The following is a 5,469-nucleotide window of genomic DNA, read 5'->3' as shown; positions in this document are numbered from 1 at the left end:
CGATGGACCACTGGACATCAAGCCAAATCTTCCATCACAGACTGTGACGGGTCAGTGTTCAGACGCGGACGTCCCAAACCTACAGCCATTCAGTGATGATTTCCTCATAGCACTGACCTTTCATTCGTTATCATTTGATTGGTTTGTATCTCAGCTAAACTTTATGGATGTTTAAAACATAATCACATAATCATACGCTATCAGAGCAGCAACAGAAGCAAAACAAAATATTAACCTACGTAGGCAGCTGTCTACTAAGGGAGCGTCTAGTCTGAACTGATTTGAGACGCTCATGTCTAATGCTGCAATAAGCATAAAAATATACATAAAATAGAAAATAGTCCATTGCAATAAAATACATTTAAATAAACAAAAAAAATACATTTAAAAAATAATAAATGTTAATAAAATTAAATAAAAAAATACACTTAAAAATAATACATTTAAATAAAATAAAATAAATTAATGAAATAAAAATAAAATAAATACATATAAAAATAATACATTTAATTGCTAGTAAACTTGAAACTTTATAGTAATTTGTCTTGACTCGTCCCCCAACTTTTTGCAGTGCATTCTGGGATTGCCGTTAACACAAAGCATACGCGTGATTCTGTATTCAGACTTTCCTGACAGCCTTCCTATGATGATGCCTTAAAAGTGCTGTCTAAGAAGGCAGCTCACTAGGTTTTGGAACAGAGACTGAAAAACGCAGGTGCGCTGATCATGAAAAGGGCTTTAACGTCTGGCAGCTGAGAGCGTTTGAGATGTAAAGTCTCAAAATTCACCTTTCTGTGGTGAGAAATAAGGGTTATTTCTGATTTGACTATCTTCTGACTTTAAATATAACCTTTTAAGATCGTCGTCTTCCAGAATATCTGCTGTGAATCTATGCATGTGTGAAGAGAGGGAAGCGACCGGCCACACCCTGATACAGTAGTACATTATGGTTATCATGTTCGGATACTGTATGGTTTTTGTAAGGGAAATATGGTTTGGTTTCTCTTTTTCTTTTACAAGCCAGAACTACAAATAAACCTCTCAACCGAGAATCAGATTTAGATTTGGACAAACATTCACCAAAAAAAGTATTATCAGAAAAAAACTCCTAATAATTCCTTCTCATCAAGTATTTTATTTGACATATCTGTGTTATACTGACCTCTAATGGCCGTAATCAGCATTACTCTCTGGCTGTGTTTACAATAGCATACTAACATACTGCATACTAGATTTGCCAATTTGTTAACGTTGCTAAAAATGCAAATATAAAAATACTCCATTAAAATAGTCATTAAAAAAAAAAAAAAAAAAAAAAAAAAATATATATATATATATATATATATATATATATTTATATATATATATATATATATATATATATAATTAAATTAAATTACATTATTATAGTTAAATCAATAAACTTGATGCTTTTAATTTTTAATAATTACTTTAAACCAGAGCACGCTGCACTGAATACTCTATCCCACAATGCAATGCACTTGATCTTCCATATCCAGATAAATGCACTGTATATAATATCAGTTGTGATTTTGAACCTCTTCTTGAATCATCATTTGTTTAGATGCCTAAAAGTGACATTTTTACACATGCTTGCATTAAAAATTCACAATAGCTCCTGGGATAAGCAGATGCTGTTTGTCAATGCATACTGGCAGTGTGCAGTATGCTAGTATTGCACTGTAAACACAGCCGCTTATATGCAATATCATCTTGTTGTTATTTTTCTTTGTTTTTTACCTCCTTCTGACTGATTTGTGTGCGTAATGATGGATGCTCAGCTGTATTCCTCACAGACGTCGTCCTGTTTTCACATTTATAACCCGCCGTTTGAGTTCTTTTCTGCTCCAGCTACATGGTGACGGCGATATGCAGGTGTTTTCTGCTCAGAGAGGGACTTTTACAGCTGGAAAATATCCTCCATATGGCCTTTAAACTCTACTAAATATTAATATATTATAATTCAAACTAAACTGTATTCAAACTATGTTACCTATCAGATGGAAAATCATATTATATCCTTATTTAAACAAAAGAGTGCCTTTTAGTGTTGTTTGTATATAAAATTGCAATAAATATAACTGTTGACTTGGAGTTTTATGGGGTCATTTCCTGGGGACGAGAGGCTGGGGATTTCACTCATATATGGTCAAAAACACAGATGAAAAGCTCAATAAAACACACAAACACAGTCCATCAGCCGGCTTCTGAGGGAACATGTTCACTGCACAAACACCGGAGAACATTCATGAGTCATGTGCACTACGACTACAACAGGTAACTGTGTGTTAGATGGGTGTTTAGGAGAAATAAAACAGACGAATGAGTCAGTAGAGACGTCACTTGTGTGTGTCATGATGACTGTTGTTGTTGTTTTCTCGCTGCGAGACAAAGCTTTTAGTGCATGAACACAGTGAAGCCGACCCTGGACCCACAGCAGACCAACAGAAGAGAAGAACCAGGAAACAAAGCTATTTTTAACTTCATTTGAAAAAGTTTCTGCCTGAAAGGTCAAATATATATATTTGATATCTGGAGGGTGTAAATAAGAAACAATTGTTAATTTAATTCAAAAAACTTATTGTGTCAAATATCAAATTGTTATGTTTAAAGGGAGAATTCAAAAACTATTTAAATATACATTTAAATAAATTATAATAATAAAAACATAAACAAGATTCGGGGATATTCAGAGCACAAAATCAGGAAACCAAGCTGTTTTTAATTTAATTCAGAAAAAGTTACTCTCTGAAATATCAAATCATTATTTTTAAAGGGAGATAAAAAAAAAATTAGAAAAAAATGTAAAACAAAAATGAGATTCTGGGATAATCAGAGAGTGTAAATCAGGAAACAGAGTCTTTTTAATTTTATTTTTATTAATATTATTATTATTTAATTTGACAAGGTTATTGATTTTACAGTCATAGATGGTATGATCATTTATTAAATAACCTTTATTTTTAAAGGGCATAAAGGGGTTGAACAGAAAGTATGTTTTGGGGGGGAAAAACTTGCATATGACAGCATTATTATTATTATTATTATTATCATTATTATAAAATAAAAAATAATAATTTTAGCTATTTTTAGGCAGAATTTGTTTTTTCTTTTGGGGTTGGATTTATTTTTTATTTATGTATTTATTTTCACTTCTGTGTTCGGTAATGCATTTAAGGGGACATAAATATGAAACATATATTTATTCTCTATATTGACTTCATGCAGGTTAGATCTGACTCAGTGCCTGTTGGTAACTTCTGAAAATAAGACCTTTTTTCCAGCAAATAAACATTTTCTACAGAAAATAATTCTATTTCAGAGCTGTAAAGTGAGTGAAATGAAGAGGGCTGGTCATATGTGGATGTTCTGGACAATATTGATGGATAATAACTCAATTAATCAAGCGTCACTCAAAACCAACCAGCATACTCTTCCCGTAAACACACCTTTACCCGGCAACCGTCGCCATGGCAACAGAGATTGGCAGCGGGCCACTGTGTTCATCAGTTAGATGGAAAAATTGCCATTGAGCTCTTTACATGAGAGAGAGAGAGAGAGAGAGAGAGAGAGAGAGATGCAGTGAATATATTGTGATTAGATAAAAAACTGGACGGCACTCAGAAGGAAAAGAGAAAATTGGTGCTGCATTAAGAACATCTGATGAATCAAACGAATCACTGATTCACACTGAATGATGCTTCTGTTCTGTTCCTGTGTGAAGTGTTTCTAAATCACTGACAATGTTGCATTTGAGGTTAAGAATCATTTGCAGTGAAATACTGATGAATTCTTAGCAGAAATTTATTCATGATATGTTTTTAGCTTAATGTTGTCGTGGGGGTTATTTTTTATTATTATTGCTGAACTCATTTTATATTTTAAAGGTGAACTTAATTTTTAACCGGGTCGTATTTATACTTTTTTCCCCTCTGAAGCCTGCTTTTAGAGTTAGTAAAGGTAGTATTCAGAAATATATATAATCAGAAAACAGAGCAATTTTAATATTAAGTTAATTAAAAAAGTTATCAAAGCATTATTTATAAAAAAATAAAAAAAATCTACATAAAAATATATAAAGCATTTAGGTAAAATATTGACAATAAAAAAAACCCCAATAAAAATAGAAAATAAATATTTGTTTGTTTGTTTGATTGCTTTTACAGTCAATTATAATATGATTTTTATTTATTTTTTATTTTTTATACAAACCTTCAAAGGAGAAAATGTCACGGCATAAAGAGGTTGAACAGAAAGTTTATTACAACGACAAATTCAACATTTTGTCAGAAAATAAATAATGATATTTTAATAAATACAAAATATTTATTTAACTAAAAATTATTCCTCTTATTTTAAATTGATTTAAAATAAGAATTTATTTCAATAACATTAAATTGAGAACCAGAGGCAAAACCAATCAAAAAAATTATTATTATTATTATTATTATTTTTTTTTTATTTTTATTTTTTTTACTGATATAATTAGTTCTCCTTGTGTGTGAGTCAAATTTACAAATGTCTAAATATCTTTGCATTAGATATCAAAGCATTTATGCACACTTTTGAAGTTATGTTTGAAATGACAGATAAAAAATTAAATTAAATTAATGTAGTTATATGGATAACTTTAATGGTGCAGTTATTCACTTTGATTGGGAAAAGCATTGTGGACATTCAGCTGAACGTCACATGGTGAGTAGATGATGACAGATCTGTCCCTGTTCTTCATATTTATATCTCCTGATAGAGCAGATGGTTATGCTGTTAAATCTGTTACAGAGGGTTCACTAGTTCACAGCTCATTATCAGTCACTCTGGGCTCATTCAGGATAATTATTGTTTATACATTTATTCATTCGGCACACGCTTTTTTATCTAAAGTGATTCATATTGCGTTTAGGTGCACATGTATGTGTTTCGTAGAAATAAACCCCATGACCTTGATGTTGAATAAGTATTTTATACTGAAAATCAATTGTGCATTATATTTGTTTAAGTCTTATATTTGTACCTTTTTATATTTTTAAGTGGTTTTCATAATCAGTTCTTTCTGATGAAGCTGGAAAAACTAGTTAAGAAGCCAAATGTGGTCAACTGCTGGTCACCACTGGTCTTTTCAACAGGTGTTATCATTAATTATTAATTAAGTGTCCATTATTACAATGATTAATGTTGACACAAAAACTATATATAATATGTATTTTTAATTATGCATTTTACTTTTTAAATTTTATAATTTATATAATAGTAATAAATTATTAATTAATATTATTAAATAATAATTCAAATCATTTAAAAAAATACTACAATATTACATTTATTAAATGTTATTATATAATTAGTAATAATAATTATTACATTTTAATGTAATTATGTGTAATTACTAAAATATTACATTTATTAAATATATGCTGACACAAAAACTATATATAATATATATTTTTA

At 30.0% G+C, this 5,469-nt stretch overlaps 1 protein-coding gene across 1 annotated transcript in view; it reads left to right on the top strand.

Moving 5' to 3' along the window:
* Positions 1–89, top strand: part of LOC109065810 (alpha-1-syntrophin-like) — a 30,301-nt gene extending 30,212 nt beyond the window's left edge. The window contains 1 exon segment of the mRNA XM_042759070.1: positions 1–89. This exon segment is cut by the window's left edge and continues 102 nt beyond it. The gene's annotated coding sequence lies outside the window, so the exon portion shown is untranslated.
* The last annotated feature ends 5,380 nt before the right edge of the window (positions 90–5,469 follow it).

This window comes from Cyprinus carpio, chromosome A6 (assembly GCF_018340385.1).
Source record: "Cyprinus carpio isolate SPL01 chromosome A6, ASM1834038v1, whole genome shotgun sequence".
NCBI classification, from domain to species: Eukaryota; Metazoa; Chordata; class Actinopteri; order Cypriniformes; family Cyprinidae; genus Cyprinus; species Cyprinus carpio.
This window is presented reverse-complemented; position numbering and strand designations above follow the sequence as displayed.